Source organism: Symphalangus syndactylus, chromosome 16, assembly GCF_028878055.3.
Source record: "Symphalangus syndactylus isolate Jambi chromosome 16, NHGRI_mSymSyn1-v2.1_pri, whole genome shotgun sequence".
Classification (NCBI taxonomy): Eukaryota; Metazoa; Chordata; class Mammalia; order Primates; family Hylobatidae; genus Symphalangus; species Symphalangus syndactylus.
The window spans coordinates 100,348,769-100,369,573 of NC_072438.2; the positions used below are offsets into that span (position 1 = coordinate 100,348,769).

The 20,805-nt window shown below is 53.8% G+C and overlaps 1 long non-coding RNA gene across 1 annotated transcript; it reads left to right on the forward strand.

Annotated features, from left to right (window-relative positions):
- Positions 1-7,578: 7,578 nt before the first annotated feature.
- On the forward strand, positions 7,579-18,621 carry LOC134732772 (uncharacterized). Its single transcript, XR_010116275.1, has 3 exons — positions 7,579-8,152; positions 16,102-16,251; positions 16,692-18,621. It is a non-coding gene; the product is annotated as an uncharacterized lncRNA (long non-coding RNA).
- The last annotated feature ends 2,184 nt before the right edge of the window (positions 18,622-20,805 follow it).

Consider the following 20,805-nt stretch of genomic DNA (forward strand, 5'->3'; position numbering starts at 1 on the left):
CCAGCAAGGCAGCGTGGCACAGGAGCCAACAGGAAGGAATAAAGAAGGCATGGATTTCACGGCACCCTTGATCCAACGGGGAAAGGTGAGATTCTGCTAATTTTGCTTGAGTAGAAATCTAAGGCTGATAATTACCTATCCAGCCTTCAGTCCAGAATAAGTTATTAATAAAAGAATTCTGCAGAACCAGGCCAGGGATCCTAGGCATCAGCGCTGTGGACGTCTGGGGCTGGGTTGTGCTCTGGGCCCACCCTGGGCACTGCCAGGCGTTCATCCCTGGGCTCCACCACAAGATGTCGGGAGCACCCCACACACGAGCGGGGCCAACCAAAAGTGCCCCAGACACTGCCAAGCACTCCGCGGGGGGGCAACACATTTTCCCAACAGTGAACCAGGGTTGCTGCCGCCTGTCCTAACTGGGCACACCTCATGACGATGGCTGGGATGCAGATGAACCATTGGAAGGTGATCTCGGAAGTCAGGATGGGGATTGGGGATGTGAGTCAAGGAGGGAGAGGAGCTTCCAGAGCACAGAACCAGAGGGGCACCGGGCGCCACCCTGTGTGTCCCGTGAGCTCTGGCGGAATGTACCTTGGTGTCCTGCAGGGGTTGAGGACCGGGGGGGCGTTTATCCACAGATGCTCATCACTCGTGGTTGAGGGTCACCGTGTGGGGATTAAATCCCAGGCACTTCCAAGCCACCCAAAGGTGGGCTGAGCAGGTCCTCATGGGCACAGAGAAGGGCAACTGCAGAGAGGAGGGGTGGGCATGTGGGCCGGCAGGGTTATCCTGTCAGGAGCTGTCCCTGCACTCTCGAGACCTACAGGTGGGCTGGGGCCCTGCCAGATGCCAGCCCTGTCTTGCCAATGTCCTCCCTGTCTCCTGAAGGTGTGGTGCCAATGAACTGAAAGATGGATTGAAAATACTGTGAGAAGTTAGAAGTGCTATTCAGGTGTATGTTACTAGGTTATTCTCTGAGGGACTTTTAAAGTAAGATCAACTGGGGACAGCAGTGCAAGTGAAGGAAAAGTAAATGATGCCCAGATGGAGAGAAGAACATAGGAGCTGTCTATGCATTTCTGGAAGGAGGCAAGGTGCCACTGAGCAGGAGCCGGGACGCTCTGTGGGACACTGCCATGTTTGTATCCACCTAGGAGGCTACTCACGGACCAGGTCTAACTGACAGACCACCCACCTGGCAGCGTCGCTGTCACTCACCCAGGAGAGTGGGAGGCGAGACCGGCACTCCCAGGGTCCAGGTCTCCTTCCTCTGCCGGACTGGTGGGGGCTGGGGCTTCCCTGCCTCCCTGCGAGTGGGCATGGCTGTGAGACCTGCTGTGGCCTATGAGGCTGGCTGAGGGTCACCAACAAGGTCTCCAAGCAGAGGTGATGTGCTTTGCAGCAGACGCATTCACCACACGGTGCATTCGTTCCTCCCCCAGCGATGATGGAAGTGATCGGGAGGTGGAAGAGCCGACGGAAGAGCCGGTGGAAGAGAGTTGCTCCTGTCCATTGCTCAGTGTCCAGCCTCCGGCAAGAAGCTTCCATGGAAGCCTCGTGTCTAAAAGGGGGCAGGCGCGACCCAGCCCTCCCACAGGGCTCTGGGAACCCAGAGAGCTGGGTGCTGTGGTCTCAATGTTTGTCGCGGAAAATTCCTGTGTTGAAACCTAATCCCCCATGGGAGTGCTTTGGAATGGGGCCTTCGGGAGGCGACTCAGTCCTGCTCCAGGGCCTCGTGATGGGGTTTGGGCCTGAGAAGGGAGTCCAGAGAGCCAGCTCGCCCCATCCACCGTGCGAGGAGGAGCCCCGACTGTGAGCCAGGAAGCCCCACCAGACACGGAAGCTGCCGGCGCCTTGATGCTGGACTTCAGCCTCCAGAGCTGTGAGGAACAAGTTTCTTGTCTGTAAGCCAGGCCACTGGTGGAATTTTGTTATTGCAGCCTGAACAGATGAGCATTCTGCGTGGAGGCAGAGCCTGCTTTCCAGCCGTGTTTATATCCGTAGCATCTCCCACCAGCCCAGCCTGCAGTGGGCACTCAGCAAGCGAAGGCAGACCAGCACCTCCGTGCCTGCTCATGAGAGGAGGCCCGTCTCCTCCTTGCTCACCCCTTTTAAGGTCAAGCCCACATTTTGCTCTGTGGACTTTGCTGAACGCCCTGCCCAAGAGAACCCTGAGCACCTCTGGCACCTCTCACACTGGAGTGTGAGACAAGTTTGACACTGGATTTTTCTAGAAATACACGTTCAGCGAAGGGCAGATGCGAAATCAGTGGTCACACAGGCCCCTGGTAACCACGCAGTCTTGCAACAAATGGTAACCACGCAGCCCTAGAAAATGGCATGGCTCGCCACAAACCATCTCAAAACTCACGCCAAGACATATTTCTGAATATTAAATATGTAAAAAAAGTTGTACAACCGTGTGCAAAGTACGTTTCCATTTAAGTAAAAAACACAAATCTAAACACGTTTTTCAAAGCCGTGTTTAGGTAACTTTGTAAGAAAAGTTCTGGAGCAACACTGCAAAACTGATTTTTTTTTTTTTTTTTTTTTTTTTTTTTGAGATGGAGTCTTGCTCTGTAGCCCAGGCTGGAGTGCAGTGGCACGATCTCGGCTCACTGCAAACTCTGCCTCCCGGGTTCAGGCCATTCTCCTGCCTCAGCCTCCCAAGTAGCTGGGACTTGTTTTTACTTCTCAAGGAGAGGGGAGAATAGACGGGTGGGAGTAAAATGTGAGGTTCCCTTTTTGTGGGTTTTAATTTTGTTGAGGAGTTGTGTTTATATCTTACTTTTATATTGATACCTAGAAAAACATAAAAATTGGTGAACAATATGCTTTGCCAAAATAATCTGAGCAACGAAACAACTATCATCAAGGAAAAGTGAAGCCCTCCCCACCCGCTCCACGCCCTGCCCTTTGCCAGTCAGGCTAAGCGCCTTCTCTGGGGCTTCCTTCCAATTGCAGCCACTCACCATTTCTTCCGCTTACTCAGATTGACCATGTGTCTCCCACACACAGCGATGATTCTCAGCCCCATCGAGCTCGTTTCCAGGCCCTGGAGAAGAGCAGCTGAGGGCCCCACCAGGAAGCTCTGGGCAGAGGCCTGTGCCTAGGAAGAGCCCAGTCTCAGGGCCCTGCCCTCCACCTGAGGCTGCAGCTGCCTTCCTATCCCACCTGCCTGGTGTTACAGAGTTCATTGGAATTCCTGAGGTGGATTCCAGCGCTTCCTGCCAGGAGGCAGCTCCCCTGGGAAACCTCCTGCGTGCCCCCCCCGCCCACCCGAGGTGACTGCACGGTTGCTTCTCCCACAGCTGTCTGCTGTGTTCATTCTCTTTTTCTTCCTTTTGGGACTGCAGGCTCACCAGCTCACTCACCACATAACTTGGTAAATACTTGAACTAGTATCACCTGTTGTTGAGCATGTCTTTAATCTGAAAAGGGTGGAGTGGAATCCACGTTCTGCCTCATTACCACGTTGGCGTGTCTGAGCTTCAGTGTGGCCAGCTGCATCAAATGATGGTCTCCTCCACAAGTCCGTGGCTGGGCCACTGCCAGTTTTTGTTGATAAAGTTTTATTGGCAAACGCCCCCTCGCTCATTTATGCATCCCGTGGTCTGTGTGTGCGTTTCCTGCTGCCACAGCAGAGTTGAGTCATTGCCTCAGAGCACAGAAAGGTTTTGCTCTCGGGCTCTTTGCAGAAAACATTTACCAACCCTGTTCCATTCTAGGACATTCACCACAGCAAGTGCGCCCTCTGCCATCAGAGCTATGCTGTGTGCAGCTGTGTGTGCGCAAGGGTAATTCCACTCTGAAAGCCGTGTGTGCAGAGATTTGGGGAGCCCTGAGACTCTCATTTCTGCTCTAAAGACCTTTGAACAACCGTTACTCATTTTTTAAAGTCAAAAAGTATAACTAGGCCAGGCACAGTGGCTCATGCCTGTAATCCCAGCACTTTGGGAGGCCGAGGCAGGGGGTTCACTTGAGGTTAGGCATTGGAGATCAGCCTGGCCAACGTGGTGAAACCTTGTCTCTACTAAAAATACAAAAAGAAAAGAAAAATCAGCCGGGCATGGTGGCGGGCGCCTGTAATCCCAGCTACTCAGAAGGCTGAGGTGGGAGAATTGCTTGAACCCAGGAAGTGGAAGTTGCAGTGAGCCAAGATCACACCACTCACTGCACTCCAGCCTGTGGGACAGAGCAAAACTCAGTCTCAAAAAAACAAAAACAAATGCCGGGCGCGGTGGCTCACGCTTGTAATCCCAGCACTTTGGGAGGCCGAGGCAGGTGGATCACGAGGTCAGGAGATCGAGACCACGGTGAAACCCCGTCTCTACTAAAAATACAAAAAATTAGCCGGGCATGGTGGCGGGCGCCTGTAGTCCCAGTTACTCGGAGAGGCTGAGGCAGGAGAATGGCGTGAACCCGGGAGGCGGAGCTTGCAGTGAGCTGAGATCGCGCCACTGCACTCCAGCCTGGGCGACAGAGCAAGACTCCGTCTCAAAAAAAAAAAAAAAAAAAACAAAAGGATAAATAAAAAGATTTAGAGAAGACGCCATGTTCTCTCCTTCCTCCCTATCGGGAGCAACACTCGTATGTTCACATCACATCACACCTTGCACACATGCACATGCTCTGCACATGTCTCTGGGACTGCCTGGACGCAGTCCCAGGCAGGATGACACTCGCCTTCATTGCTCAAATTATTTTTGACTTGTGTTGTTGCAAAATTTAAATCTTGAAAGAATGTGCTCTCCCTAAATTTAAGATGTAAAGCCCTAAGAACTCAGGGAACCAGTTTTCATATAAAAGTACTTCGGAAAAAAACTGTGACAGATATTATTTATTTATTATTGTTTTTCTAATTATACCAAATATAGCAATTCTCTTTGGCTTTTGTTGAGTAAGTGGCTGGGTGAGAAACAAATTGTATAATATTTTATTATTGTGCATCACATGCCTGTCAGCTTTAGAAAGACACCTCTCCTGTTCATCCCAGATGAAGACAAATTTAAGATTGAAAAGTGGAGAAAGGCCAGGCACAGGGGCTCATCCCTGTAATCCCAGCACTTTGGGAGGCTGAGGCAGGAGGCTCGCTTGAGCTCAGACATTCAAGACCAGCCCGAGCAACATGGTGAAACCCTGTCTCTACAAAAGTACCAAAATTAGCTGGGCATGGCGGTGCACCTCTGTGGTCTTAGCTACTTGGGAGGCCGAGTTGGGAAGATCATCTGAGCCTGGGAGGTTGAGGCTGCAGTGAGCCATGATCGTGCCATTGCACTCCAGCCTGGGGGACAGAGTGAAACTATCTCCAAAAACAAACAAAAAAAAGTGGGGGGAAATTTATTTTGTTAATTACACTTCAAGTATACTTCTTTAGAGGCTAAGATGATTTAAAAAGGAATGAAGTGGTATGTTAGTTGCTTGTGACTGCCATAAAAAATTACTACAAACTGTAACATAAGAAATGTACTCTCTCACAGTTCTGGAGGCCAGATGTCCAGCATCCAGGTGTGGGCCAGGCAGTGCTTCCTCCAAAGACTCTGTGGGGGATTCCTACTGCCTCTTCCAGCTTCTGTGGCCCCAGGCCATTCTGGGCTCTGGCCACAGGGCTGCAACCTCTGCCTCTGTCTTCGGAAGGCCTTCTCCTCTGTTCCGGAATCTGTGCCTTCTCCTTTTCTTAGAAGGACACCCGTCATTGCTTTAGGGCCCACCCTTATCCAGGATAATTTCATCTGGAAATTCTTAATTACATCTACAAAGACTCTTATTTCCAAATAGGATCACATTTCGAGCTTTCAGGTAGACAGGAATTTTGCGGGAGATGCTAGTCAACCCGCCGCAGTGGTATAGAATGTTTTTGAAAATAATTTTAATTTAAATTAGTATTACTAGATAATGTGTTCACATGGTTCAAAATGCCAAAGACACCCGAGTAGATAGTGAAGTTCTCTCCCGAATGGAAGACCCAGTTTCTCTGTCTAGAAGCCAGCAGGATTATTCGCTCCTGCAGGACCTCTGGGCTCTATCCTGTGAGTACCTAAACAAATGCCTATAATTCTTGTTTCTTTCCTGTCTTGTGCACTGTCTTGCAACCTGAGGCTGCATCTGGACAGCAGCTCCTGCCGGTGACCCAGGGGCATCCCCATTCTTCCCCCAGGTGGCTGTGTCCTTCATTTTCTCAAGATGGTTTAGGATATTGTGGGCATTATTTATGACTGAGGGTGTTTTTCTGCATTTATGCACAATTTTATCTTTTCTCACTCCTCTTTTTGACTTTTAAAGCATTTTCCCCCTGTTTTATAATTAGTGGTCATGATTCCCAATTAGAGGTTAATTGTTTTTTTCTCCCAGTTCCCACTTGTCATTTCCTATTTAAAATGCATGGAAGAAATGAGGAATGCATACAACAAAGAAAACTGTTTTGCATTGCATGAGAAACTGACTTTGGCTGTGTCAGTGTTCAGAAGCATGCTGTCAGGAAGCCAACCCCGGCAGCCTTAGGACCCACCCAAGCAGCTCCCCAGGGTGGAGATGAGAATTGCTTCCCCTGGCTGGCCACCACTAAAGATTCATTGTCTTTTCCTCAGAAAGCGATGCATGTTTTTCCTTACAGAGTGATGCTGTTAAGAGTCAACATAGGATGAATAGCTACCCAGAAATCCTGGCGGCCTGTCTGCTGTCTCTCAGGAAGTCTGGAGGCACGCTTTCTCTTAAGGTTTCTGTCGAAAGCATAATGGTTCATTTCAGTGGTTAAGAATGCAGTCACCTATTCCAAAATTGTCATCGATTTCTTATGTATAATTTTTATCAGTTTAATTAACTAGCATGCTGTTTGAGATAGGATAAAGGCATTTCCTGTGGTCAGTGAATCAAACTCTAATTCTTTACTCATCCAGCCAAATGTTTATTAAGCTTTTATCTTGAATCACGCACTGTGCCAAATGCATGGTACGTATATAGATTCATGTATTAGGAGAGTCCTGCCTGATCATCCAAAGATGAACAGCTGGTTATAAATTGTGTCCACTTCAAATGAGAAGGGATGAAAATAGCAGTGTTAGTGGTGGAGGTTGTCCAGGTTCTTGGTGTCTTGAACAAAGAATTGGACAAAATGCACAAAGCAAGGAAAGAATGAAGCAACAAAAGCAGAGATTTATTGAAAATGAAAGTACACCCCACATGATGGAAACAGGCCTGAGCAAGCGATAGAGAGCCCCGTTACAGAATTTTCTGGGGTTTCAATACCCTCTAGTGGTTTCCCATTGATTACTTGGTGTATGCCCTATGTAAATGAAGTTGTGGCCCGTGATCAGTCTGATTGGTTGTGGGAGGGGACCAATCAGAGGCTGAAGCAAAGTTACAAAGTTATACCCTATGCAAATATCTGATTGGTTGTGGAAAGTGACCAATCAGAGGCTGAAGTGAAGTTACAGCATGATACTCCTATGCAAATGAAGACTTAGCCCTAGACCAGCCTGACTGGTTGCAGGAGGGGACTAATCAGAGGTACTTTCAATTTTTCATCTGCCACTCAGAAAAAAGGGGGAGGGGTTGCAAAGAGAGTGGCCTCTGGTCCTTTGGTTACTTGGGCATGGAAAGTTGGGGTTTTCCTTTTGATTTAGTTCTAGGAAGCCAGCATGAATCAGCCTTAGGTTCCCCACCTCCAGACCCTATTCTCCTGCCTCAGCCATGGTTTAAACCAAACATGCAGCGTATTGTCTGCCTACCTCAAGGAAGGCCGTCCAAAGGCTCTCTGGGCGGCTGCAGCATCTCCGTGTTTGGACTTCCCAGTTTCTTTCTTCCCTTCTCCCTCACCAGCCAACCTTGGTGCTTACTTTCCATCCTCATGACAAACTCCTAGCACGACAGGGTAGCCAGTACTCTAGCGATTACTCCCAACCTTCCAGGCAGTCAGACGCAGAAGAGCTGGAGGACAAAGGAAACACCCGCTGCCCCTGCTCCTCTCATCCTTCTAGGCAGCTCTCCCGGCATCACCTGGACGTTGCTTTCATCGGATGCTGCTGTGAGGAAAGGAGGGGGTCGCCCTTAGCTGTTCACAGCTGGATCTGTTGGTTCTGGTGCTCTGTGGCCAGAACCTTTGAACCTTCTCATAGGACTTGCAGTAAAACTTGCTTACGAAGAACTGCACATGGTAAGATTCCAATAATTATTGTTAGATTTTCTAATGCTTTTCATTGGAAGGCTTTTATTAACAAATGGCTTTCAGCTCTCAATACCATCAGAATTTAATTTGGATTTTTTACTTTTACTATTTTCAAATGCAAATTTTGCTGTTTGCTTTAGTATTTATCGTAGCTGCTGAGTTCACAGGTATCACCCAGGCTACCCTGAAGTTGCACCTCCCACCACAAAATGTAATCTCTGTCTCTACTCACAGAGAAGGCAGCCCTTGTGGTCAGGTGCTAACGGCTCACAGTCTGGAGGTGTTGGAGGTGTTGCTATGAATATTGTTTGATGTTTCCCAAGTCTCAGCCACAGGAACCCCACAGGAGCCACACGTGCCTGGGTGCTCTCCAGGACCTGGGTAATAGTCACACCAGCATTTACACAGGGCCCACTCATGAGGCATTGCTCAGGGTGCATTCATCAATTCAGCCCTCAAAGTGACTCCAGGAGGCAGGTGTCACCAGTACTCCCACTTTACAGATGAAAGCAGTGAAGTGATTTTCCCCAGGTCACCCCATCTCTAAGTGGAGGGGCCACCATCAGCCAGTGATTGGATCTGCGCCCCCATCTCAAATCCACTGCATTGCACCACACCATCTCCCCACCAAGTGTACCACCCCAGGGCGGGTGGAGGGGGGACACCCCCGTTAAGCTGATGGGAACCCCTGGAGGATGCGATGCAGAGAAAGAGACAGAGATAGGCAGAGACATATAAGTACAGAGAATGAGATAGAGACAGAGAAACAAAGACAGAGATAGATAGAAATGGAGACAGAAAAAGAGCAGGAGCAGAGGGAGGAGGGAAGACAGGATGAGATTGCCACAGCTCCTGGGCCACAGGGTGTCAGGGAGACCTGAAGGCAGGTGCTGGGCGCGTGGGTAAAGGCCATTGGTCCACCAGAAGACACCCCTCCTGGTCTGGGCCCTGCAGCAATTGGGGGTCTCGGAAAAATCCTGGAGCCCGCCCCCAGGAGGGAAGGAAGACTGGTTTCCAGCCCCTCCTCTCCTCTCCAGCGCCCCAGTCCTGGCCAGAACGTGGGCGGGGTGGGCTCAAGGGAGGGGGACCCACAGAGCGCTGCCCTCCCGGGGACCCAGCGGAGGCAGGGCAGGATTCACACTCCAGCTCAGCAGCTTCGGGGCAGCAGGGGCAAGGGAGGAGACGTTCCTGGGAAGGGAGGACCGGCCCAGGGCAGGTCTGCTCTGTGTGGGGAGGTGGCAGGGACAGAGGGGGCCCGATGTGGGTGGCGAGGCAGCCCTCCAGGACAGGGATATGGAAGATGGGAGGTGGCTGGGGGTAGGCTGGAGGCCATCTCTGGTGGAAGAGTGCATGGCAAAGGAAACTGCTGCACAGCGAGTTTCCTTGTGTTTACCTCGGCCTCACCTGGGAAAGCCATGGGCTGCGTGGGGAATGCGGGCAGAGCAGGCCTGGCCGGGAGGCACCACCCAGCTCACACTCACCTGCCCAGGAGCGCTGCTTCGCCCAGCCCCAGCCTGCCCAGCAGCCTGGGCGCCTATAAATCTTTGCTGCAGCCTTGCTGGAAGCTCACCTAAGGACAAGCAAAGGACCGGGGCTGCCAGGTCTGCCAAGAGCAGCTTCCCGCAGGGCAGGCTCCCCACAAAGTCACCTCCTGCAGGCTCCAGCCTCATGGATGGCCTCCTTCCAGGGCCTCCCTAGGAAATCCGGGCCCAGCTTAGGCCCCTGACAGCCTCGTGTGACCCCAGACAAAGCCCCATCTGGAGAGACCCTGGAGCACATGCCACTTACAGCCTTGGGACTCACAGGCCTCAGGAGCACGGATCAAATCAGGCCAAGCCCAGGTCCCGTTCCCCAGTGGGGGCGTGGTTGGGTTTTCTTTATTCCCAATGTTGAGCAGAGCCATCAAACCCAGAAACCTGCTGGGTGGACACTGGTGTGGCCTGAAAACAGAAGGGCCATGCAGCCCCGGCTCCACCTGAAACCGGCTCCCCCTGTGCTGAAAGAAGAATCGGACAAAGGCAAGAGCTGCAGGTGGATGGGGGGTGCCCCTGCCTGTGACACAGCCACAGAAATCTCCGGAACACACCCACAGCATCTCACATGAGGGATGCCGCCTTCCCTCGGCCCCGTCAGGATGTATTAAGGCAAGTGGGCCAGTCTTTTGTAGAATGGACGGCCGCCAATGGCACAGAGGAAGAGCCGCTAGACATGATGGTTTGGTTTGAGATTTAGGGGAGTTGCTCCTGTGCTGTTTGTTTGGGCTCAATTAATAGTAAATAATGCAAAGTTGTTTCAAATTCCCAGGCTCGCCTTCTACTTTTCCTTCTTCTGCTCTGGAATGCTCTCGATGCTGGCCTGTGTGCAGCTTGCCTCTTTCTGTGCTGGTCCCGGGAGGTCTCCCTCCCAGGCATGTTTGTGGGTCTAGGTGGTGGCTGGAGCAGGGCAGGGACTCAAGCTGGGGGGTCAGATGGGGCAGGGCCTGGAGGCTGGGCATGGGTGGGCGTGGTCCCAAAGGTGACGGGAAGCCCTATGGGTGCTTCCGGGGGTCATCCGGCCCCATGTGTGGAACGGATGGCAGAAACCAGGACTGCGGCAGGAAGTCAGGCAGAGCTGCTGTGGTGGCCCAACCAGAGGGCGCTATGGCTGGCAGGGGACGACGGGGAAACCCCTGGACCCAAGGCAAGACCCAAGTGTAGGCCCCAATGTAGACCCCAGTGTAGACCCCAGGGTAGACTCCAGGGTAGACGCGGGTGTAGACCGGACACACTTGTGCATTGGATGTGGTGATGAAACAGGAGAATTTGCGCCTGGCCTCTTCATTTTTGACTGGGCGCCTGAGTGGATGGTGTTTCCCTCTGCTCAGTGGGGAACTGGGAAGAGGTGAGTTTGGAAGGAGAAATGGTGCCTTCAGGCTGGGTCCCATCGTAGTGTTCAGAGTAACAATGTCGGTCGGGGCAGGCAGGAAAGAGATGGCACATGGGAATTGGGTGATTACAGGTGAGCTTTAGCTAGCTTTTTTTTTTTTTAGGTGGAGTCCCACTCTATTGCCAGGCTGGAGTGCAGTGGTGCGATCTCAGCTCACTGCAACCTCTGCCTCCCGGTTCAAGCGATTCTCCTGCCTCAGCCTCCCAAGTAGCTGGGATTACAGGCACGTGCCACCACACCCAGCTAATTTTTGTATTTTTAGTAAAGACGGGTTTTATCATGTTGGCCAGGCTAGTCTCGAACTACTGACCTCAAGTGACCCGCCCACCTCGCGCTCCCAAAGTTCTGGGATTACAGGTGTGAGCCACCGCACCTGGCCACCAGCTTTCATAAATATAAGAACAGGGTTTAAAAAGAGTCGCAGGAAGGGCAGGGGAAGGGCAGCTCCCGGAGCCGAGGGCAGCTGTGTAGAGGGGCCCCCGAGTTGCCCAGGCTTGCTGCATGCAGGGAGAGCTGAAGCAAAGCCTCCGTCTTGCTCTGATCTGCTAGCACCTGCCGCCAGTTAAACCCACAGTGAGCAGGAAACTGAGTGGGAGGAAGGCTAAAGCACCCTCAAACAGCCCATGTGCGTGAGCCCCCGAGACAGAGGACCAGAGGCTGGACCTGAGTCTGGAGGTGAAGATCTGGGTGTCCAGGCCTCAGGAACAGTGGGCAGTTTTGCAATGCGCCCAGAATTCTTGGACCCTTCTCCCTTGAGGAGGTGAGGTCTCTGCCCCTATGCCTCCTGCCTGGATGGGCTTCTGCGACCGTCACCATCAATACAATGAAAAGTGAGCTTGGGAAACAAAGGAAGCCTCTGTGGGCTTGTCCTGGGCCCTCACCCCGGGAGCATTCAGTGGCCAGACCCAGAGGCTGCTGCATGGAGAGGCTGTTGAGACAGAGGTGCGCCAGAGGAGCCCAGGTATAGGAGCCTCAGTCTGAGGACCAGGTGAGATGAAGGAGACGACCCCAGCCACAGCCACCATCTGACTGCTGCTGAACGAGAGCAGCCCTGCTGAGCCCAGTCAACCCAGACCTGGGAACAACACGCAAGGTCATTACTATTTTAAGCTCCTGCCTTGGGGTGGCTTGACCGCAGCATTAGACAACTGAACAAAGCATATTGAAAGCCAAGGGCCGGATGCTGTCCCCCAGGAGAATGTGTAGGTAGAGAAGGGGTCCTGGCTCCAGCCCTGTGGATTCCCCCATAGACAAAGATGGTGCCACAGCAGGGGAAAAGCAGGGTGCCCAGGCACTGGAGGAAGATTGGGAGCACGGAGGGCTTTGGGTGCCAAGACAGGAAACAGTTGCAGGGTGGAGGGCATCTCTGGCTCAGCAAATGCCACCCGGGGACTGAGCAGGGTGGGCTCAGATGCAGCAGCTTCCTGGAGTGACCAGGAGTGGACAAGGAAGGGCCATGGAGGGGCCTCCACAGGGTGGGCTGCTGAGGGTCGCGTGGAAGACTTTATGGGGAGTCTGATTGTCCCTCCCTCTCCATGCTGGACCAGAAAGCCGAAGCACGCCCAGGTCCGCTGGCCTGCACTTGTCCTCAGACTGAGGCTTCCGATCAGGGCACTCCCAAGGTTTGTCTCTGAGGGTTATTAGGAACTGCATGTGGTTTAAGGCAGAACGCTCCTCTTTCCCTTTGGAATGCAATGATGACACAGGGAATTTGGAGACCAGGTGTGGTGGCTCACACCTGTCATCCCAGCACTTTGGGAGGCTGAGGAGGGTGGATTACCTGAGGTCAGGAGTTTGAGACCAGCCTGGCCAACACCATGAAACCCTGTCTCTACTAAAAATACAAAAAAAAAAAAAAAATTAGCCAGGTGTGTTGGCGCGTGCCTGTAATCCCAGCTACTCAGGAGGCTGAGGCAAGAGAATCACTTGAACCCAGAAGGCAGAGGTTGCAGTGAGCAAGATCGCACCACTGCACTCCAACTTGGGCGACAAAGTGAGAGTCCATGTCAAACAAAACAAAAGGGAATTTGGAGATTTGGAGATACGTATGCAGAGCCCTACAAGTGGGCAGTGCGGTCAATCTGGAAAGTTAGAGGTGAGAAGCGTAGCCTTCCAGGAAAGCACCTGTGGGCTGGGCAGCTTCCCTTCCTTAAACGTCTCCCTGCTGTCTGTTAGTCATGTGCGTCTGAGAGAAGATTTCACCAGGCTTCCCAATCTTCACTCTCTTTTTTAATAAACCAGCATAAAGTAGAATTTATTTACATAATGCAATGATCCATGAAGGTTACCATAATGCCGAGGGACCATATTAGCCGCTTGAGTGGAATTCATTAGAAATTAACTACCACTTAAATTAATTTTCCCACAGTCACAAGGCTGTAATGGTGGGAGAAGGGGCCGTCCATCAGCGGGTGCTGACAGGGGACCTGTCACCGCTGTTATTTATAGGTGCACGTGTCAACCCCTAGAGCAGGCGCCGGGCCAAACTCAGAGCCTCCAGACTCACAAAGCCACTTCAAAAGGCCTGAAAATTCCCCCACTGATAAGTAATCCAGCCTTACCAGCCTCACCCTTCCTAGCAGCCAGGGGAGGGGCAACTTGGGCAATGCTGGTCATGGTATCTGACAGACCAGAGGGACCCGTCTTTGTTTTAAACCCACACTGTGACATGCAAGTCCTTACACGCTGGTGAGAGTCATGTGGCCTTTCCAAGGGCAGGGGACCCCTTCCGGAGCTCTGTGTCCAGAGCCCAGTTTCAGACAAACTGTGCGTGGCTGTTTCTTAGGGATCTCTGGGGACAGGGCCCACTCCAGGGCAAGAGCTTGCAAGGGAACAACTGAATCTCGTGTGGAAGGGCAGAGCATGTGTGTGCACAGATGTGTGGTGTGTGTGGCAGTTTGCATGCTGTGCGTGTGTGTACATGTGAGCACACATGTGAATGTGCATGTGTGAGTGCATAGGGTGCATGCATGGGTGGTATGTGTGCTCACACATGTGTGCTGTGTGTGGTATGTGCATGCACACATGGCATGTTAGTGCATGTGCAGGTGTGTGTTCACATGTGCGTTTATGTGTTTGCATGTGTGGTGTGTTTATGAGTGTGTGTGTGCACACATATGTACACTGGAGGATCCCTCCTGTTTAGGAAAATGAAAGCACTGAAAAAGGCATTAAGCATTTCTGGGGCTTCCACTTCAACAGTCCAGACCATATTTTCTTCTGAACCAGTGGGCAGTGATCAATGTGAGTTTCCTGAGACAAGATGGGCGCTCCCACGTTCCCAAGGGTGATGGTGCAATGGCAGAATTACTCTAAGGCTGAAAGCCTCTGAAGTGATCACCCAAGTTCCGTAAGGGGCCTTATTAACTCCTACCAAGGAGACTGACATTATTTAGGAGTTGTCTAGGGGAGGACCAGCTGAGGCAGGGGGGGTTCTTCTGAGGGGTACGTCGGGTGACATTTTTATCTCCTGCTGAGACACAGCACCAAGGATGCACGAATGGGCAGCTGCATGGAGACCACCCCCCCAGGCTCCTGAGTGATGCCTGCAGTTGCCACCCATGCTTCACACATGAGGAGGGGACAGCTGGATCAGGAACCGCCACACACAGCCCAGGAGATTGGGGGACTTGGCCTCAGGGGTCTCACACCAGCTCAGCTAAATGGCCCCAGTGAGAAGTCACCTTGGCTGGGAACCAGGTGGGCAACCAAGCCCTGGAGCTTCCCTCCTGGTCTGGGCAGCTGCAGCCCTGCTCCCCTCAGAGGTGCCTTCTCAGGTGTGAGTCCAGAAAGTTTTGGGGACTGAAAAGTCACCCAAGCATTTGCAGTCTTTGCTGTTTGAGATCGTGGGGAAGTGGTGGCTTGGCAGTGCCGTCTGCAGCCTGGCCCAGGAGAGAGTGAGCACGGCTCAGAGCCGTCCTGGGGCTTGGTGGAGTTGCGGAGGGGAGCCAGCGAGGCTGAGGCTGAGGCTGAGGCTGGGGGTGAGGCTGAGGCTGAGGCTGAGGCTGGGGCTGAGGCTGAGGCTGAGGCTGGGGGTGAGGCTGAGGGTGAGGCTGGGGGTGAGGCTGAGGCTGAGGCTGGGGGTGAGGCTGAGGCTGAGGCTAGGGGTGAGGCTGAGGCTGAGGCTGGGGGTGAGGCTGAGGCTGAGGCTAGGGGTGAGGCTGAGGCTGAGGCTGAGGCTGGGGGTGAGGCTGAGGCTGAGGCTGGGGGTGAGGCTGAGGGTGAGGCTGGGGGTGAGGCTGAGGCTGAGGCTGGGGGTGAGGCTGAGGCTGAGGCTGGGGGTGAGGCTGAGGCTGAGGCTGAGGCTGGGGGTGAGGCTGAGGCTGAGGCTGGGGGTGAGGCTGAGGCTGAGGCTGGGGGTGAGGCTGAGGGTGAGGCTGGGGGTGAGGCTGAGGCTGAGGCTGGGGGTGAGGCTGAGGCTGAGGCTGGGGGTGAGGCTGAGGCTGAGGCTGGGGGTGAGGCTGAGGCTGAGGCTGGGGGTGAGGCTGAGGGTGAGGCTGGGGGTGAGGCTGAGGCTGAGGCTAGGGGTGAGGCTGAGGCTGAGGCTGGGGGTGAGGCTGAGGCTGAGGGTGAGGCTGGGGGTGAGGCTGAGGCTGAGGGTGAGGCTGGGGGTGAGGCTGAGGCTGAGGGTGAGGCTGGGGGTGAGGCTGAGGCTGAGGCTGGGGCCGAGGCTGAGGCTGGGGGTGAGGCTGAGGCTGAGGGTGAGGCTGGGGGCGAGGCTGAGGCTGGGGGGAGGCTGGGGCTGAGGGTGAGGCTGAGGGTGAGGCTGAGGCTGAGGCTGAGGGTAAGGCTGGGGGTGAGGCTGAGGCTGGGGATGAGGCTGAGGCTGAGGCTGGGGGTGAGGCAGAGGCAGCTGCACCGCCGTCCAGCGTCTGGGGTCTGTCCCAAGGCTGCTCTGCCAGGTCCTCGTGAAACCAGGTCCCAGGGTGTGGGCCAGGGTGAGATGGGTGTGGGAGAGCAGATACAGAAGAACCTTCCAGAAACAGTGTCTCTGCCCTCCCCACTTCTGACAGAGGGAAGAGCTGAGCTGAGAACGAGGATGCAGGATCCATTCAGTCACCTGCTTGATGTTCCCAGAGAAAGATCCTGAAGTGCAGCAAGGCACCGTCGGAAGACCCAGGAAGACATCTTGGGGAAAGTGAATAAAAGAGATTCTTGCCAATGTGAGTTTCAAAATGCACGGTGCTAAATCAACTTTAGCCTAAAGCTGACTCCTCACATATTTTAAGTTCGGCCTAAAGGTTTTTCTGCACATCGTCAACTGTAACAAGTGGAGGTGTAAACAAGCCAGAGCCTACACTTGTGCCTGTCACTGAGTTTTGGCCGATCACATGTAGCCAGCCGTTTGAACCATGTTCAAATAAGGCAAACACCAACCTGTAACAATCCGGCTGTGTCTGGGCCTCACTTCCATCTTCTGTGTGTTACTTTCCTTTTTCTGTCCATAAATCTTCTTCTGCCCGAGGCTGCGCTGGAGTCCCGGCGCCTACTATGGCTGGGAAGGTTGCCCGATTCGCAAATCATTCATTGCTCAGTTAAAGTCCTTTACATTTAATTTGGCTGAAGTTTTTCTTTTATCAACGGAAACTGCTTTGTCCCCCAGGGCTGTGGATGTCGAAGTCCTCAGGGAAGTGGCGAGGCCGGAGTCCAGCAAAGGACATCCAGGAGCCACCCCTGGCAGGATGCTGAGCCCCGAGCCAGGGGCTGCCAGCCGAGTCCCTCCACGGGCATCTCTGATGCCAACAGCAGATCTGTTTGGGGTTCAGTGTGATCCTCTTGGAACTGAGAACAGAGTGTCCCTCCTCCCACCCTCCCTGGGCAGTGGTGGCAGCCATGCTCTGGAGGGGAGGGGTCGCAGTGCCACCTTCTTGCTGGACCAAATCGGCCATCACACAGCATGAATGTGTGACAGAGACAGACAGAGACAGGGATGGAGAGACAAGACAGAGTGGGAGAGACACCACCCCACAGGAGCCAGGGTGGCCGGATGCCTCTGGGAGTAAAGGCACAAAGCCTAGGAAAGAAGAAGGGAAGCTGGGGCCGGCATCGGGCTAGAATGTTCTGTGGGCAGCTCACTCCCTGGGCCATGTTTCCAGCTCCCTTCCAGCTGCTGCTGAGAATTTCGGAAGGATGGTAAAGGGCCTGTGCTCGGGAGGCCATACTGGCAGGAGGCGGGAAGGAACGGGACCGTGGTCAGGGGCCCCTCAGCCTCCATCGCCCTCAGATGGGGCAGGTGCACGGGCTGGGGTTCCCCTGTGGGGGTCCAGGAAGGCCTATGTGTGCCCTGCTGGCCCTGCTGCGGCCCCTGGAAGGACAGGCTGGGTGGGGGAGGGAGGCTGGCAGGCAGTGGGGACCAGGGCCAGTAGCTGCACACTTTGACCTCTTGCTGAATCCTCACAGGGCAGGGACCCCAAGAGCCCCTGTTCTGAGAGCCCTGCCCCAGCATCAGCCACGTGGGCTGGGTTTTCATGGGGGACGGTGGGCTTAGAAATTCTGAGGCTTGGCCCCAGGGTCAGCGATGAAACACTCCTAATCCCATGGAAAAGAAGGAATCTCGAAGTGGAAATCCCAGGTGGGGCTGCCTCCCGCCAAAGCAAGACTTCCACACCCCGCAGAAGGGGTGCACACGGGCCTGCCTCCCAGCAGGAGAGGCTGGGGTGGGAGTGACTGAAGGCCAAGCTGGAGAAGAGACTCCGAGGTGGGGCCACACACACCCCGAAGCAACAAGTGCCCTCCGGAACCTCGGCTCTGTGGCCGCTACACTTTTATGCAATGTGTGCGTCTGGGCTCACTTGGGGGAGCAGTCGTAATTCCCACCACACTCGCAGGAGGATCTGGGACAGCCCCAGGGCCTTGGCCCTGATGGTGCCGTCTGCCTCTCAGGACTTGACTGCCCAAGTGCTCCTTGACGGGGACTTCCTGGGGAATGGACTCTGATAAAATGACCCTCGGCTTTCCAAGGAGCTTCCTTCTGCGTGTAAGCATCGTTGGGAGGCCTGTGAAGGGCGGCTTCCTGATGGAGAGGGACCCAAAAGAGCTCCAGCCCATGGCACATCCGCAAGCGTTTGCCACGGGGGCGGTGACCCTGGTCTGGCCCCTCATTGCTGCCACCTCCGCCTCCTTGCCTTCTCACGACTCCTGGCGCCCAGGCCCTCCATCCTGCCGGCTGGCAGCGTTCTGATTTCTGCGCGCTTATGATTAACCTGTACAATATGTTCCTCTTAATGCAGAGATGTTTTCCTCTCCTCCAATTCTACAAACTGGAAAACAGCATATAGCCCGAGGCCACCCGGAATAATGCTGGTGTCAAGCGTTAAAAAACATATTTGTTTTGTGTCCTCTAAGGACGAATGATAGACATGTAAAAATGTTTCCCTGCTTTCCTTTCAGGGAATACTTAGTTTAGAATTAACTTCTGTCAGAGAAAACACAATTTCCCGCACCCACTCTGTATGACTTCCCACCGTTTCTATTTTGCAGGGGGAAATACCACACTGTGTTTGACACGTATGATTACAAGTTTACAGAATCCACTTACGTTTCTGCTGTTATTATTGTTTCTCTTTAGGAAAAGCTACTCATTAGAACCAAACAGAAGCCTTCTTTCGGGAGAAAAAAATAAATGCAGGAAATTGGCTGTCCCCAGCTGAGCTGGCCTGATTTGTCCTCGTGTCTGGGAAAATGTGCTCCTCGGGGGTTAGGGCAAGGGAGCACCCACACCCCCAACCAAGCTGAGACCGTGGAAACTGGCCCCCCGAGTGGGGTGAGGGGAGCTGGCATGTCGCTTTCCTCCTGGGAAGGGGCCCGTAACACACATGCACACACATACACCCTGCCCTCTCAGAGACAAAGGGCTTGCTTGGGACAGCCAGTGACAGCAGGCAAGCATGGCCCAGACCAACCCTCATCTTTATGCCAGGCTGTGGCTCGCTATGCCTTTGCCAGTGTTCCCAGGGAGGGAGAGGCGCTTGGTGTTTTGCATCCTGGTGCCATAGCCGATGCCCCTGGGTCTCTGCCTTTCTTTGCAGTTGCACCAGGGCAGCAGGTATGGACGGCAGGTGTGTGTCTCCCGGCTCTGACTTCTGGGTGATCAGAGGCCCAGGGGGCTTCGATGCAGGAGGGTCATCTGCTTTGCTGCCCACCAGGTAGGCAATGAACACAGAGCCCTGGATGTCAGCTGACTCACCAGCACTACCCGGCCAGGCTGGAGACAGGACCTCCTGACACCAGAGCCTGCCCAGCTGTGCAAGGCCCACACACACCTGGCACACTGCTGTCCTTCCTCTTCATCCGGCCTTGCTGGCTCAGGCAGTTGTAACAAAGCACCACGGGCCGGTGCTTCAACACCAGAAACTGTTCCCTCGCAGTCTGGGGGCTGGGAGTTCAAAACCAAGGGGCCATTGGGCGGTTTCTCCCGAGGCTTCTTCATGGCCCGCAGACGGTGGCTTCTCCTGTGTCCTCCCACAGCTGCTCCTCTGCGCACACACATCCCTGGTGTCGCTTTCTCTTCTTACAAGGACACGTCCTATTGGGTCAGGGCCCTCCTCACAACCTCATTTAATCTTAATTCCCTCCCTCAATGTCGTAGCTCTAGATACGGTCCCGTGGGGGCTGGGGCCTCACCTATGAATTTGGAGGACACGCTCAGTACACAGTGTCGCCCTCTGCTGGCAGCATCCACCATAGCGGACGCCGCACGGGAGGCGCAGTCCTCTCCCCGGAGAGGGCGCAGCTCTTCTCATCTGAGCTCCTGGTCTCACCAGGCTGCTGTCCTTAGTCTCCCTGCTCAGCAAGGCCGGCGTCCGCTGTGGGCTGTGTCCACTGCCCCTCAGGACAGCCCTGGAGGAGGCAGCTCCATGTGCTCAGAGGCTTCTCGCAGCTCCCACTGCCTGCTGTGTCCTGCCCTAAATGCATCCGGAAGGGGTCAGAAAGAAAGGAAGCTCTGAGAGGGGACAGGGAGTGACAGGACAGACGGGATCCCGTGTGTCTGTGTCACCAAAGCAATTGGCACAAATCCTGGGAAGAGAGTGGGGCCTCAGCCCTCCAGAGGCAAAGACCTGGGAGAGTTGCCACCCTCCCCACGGAGGCATGGGTGGGTGGGGGTGGGAGAAGAACTGGAAGGCCGTGCGGTGTTTGAAGATGCCAGATGCCGGATGCCCAGGGGAGCAGCAACAGAGGGAGCTCCTCCTGCGAGGCTGAGCCCAGGAGGTAACTGAGGACAGGGCAGGAGGAAGACCTCAGTGAGGACTTTGTGAAACTTAGGAAGAAAGGAACTGTGACCCAAAACACATGGAGAAGAGGAAGGGCAAAGAGTCAAGAAGCCAATACAAGGCAGCAGCCTCCAAGGCTGACCTGAGAGGAGTGACTGACCAACCTTGGGCCTGGACCTCCGAGGTTTAGGGCCAATTTCTTATTGACCTGATGCCCTCCCGGCCCCAGGCCTTCATTATGATTATGAATCCTTTCTTCTGTTACCCAAGTTCATTGTAAGAACATCTTCTAGAAAGAGCTCATCAAATAGCTCAGAAGAGAGCTAGGCCCTGCATCACTCTTTGCTAAGCATTTATACCTTGAGATAATTTTAGGTCATATTTTTACTGTTTGGACTACATTGGATTAGTTAATATTTTGATTTACCAATGTAATGCCTAGTCATTTCAGAAAACTTACAAATAAAAAAGGATTGAACGATAAAATATAATTAAATAAAATCCCAC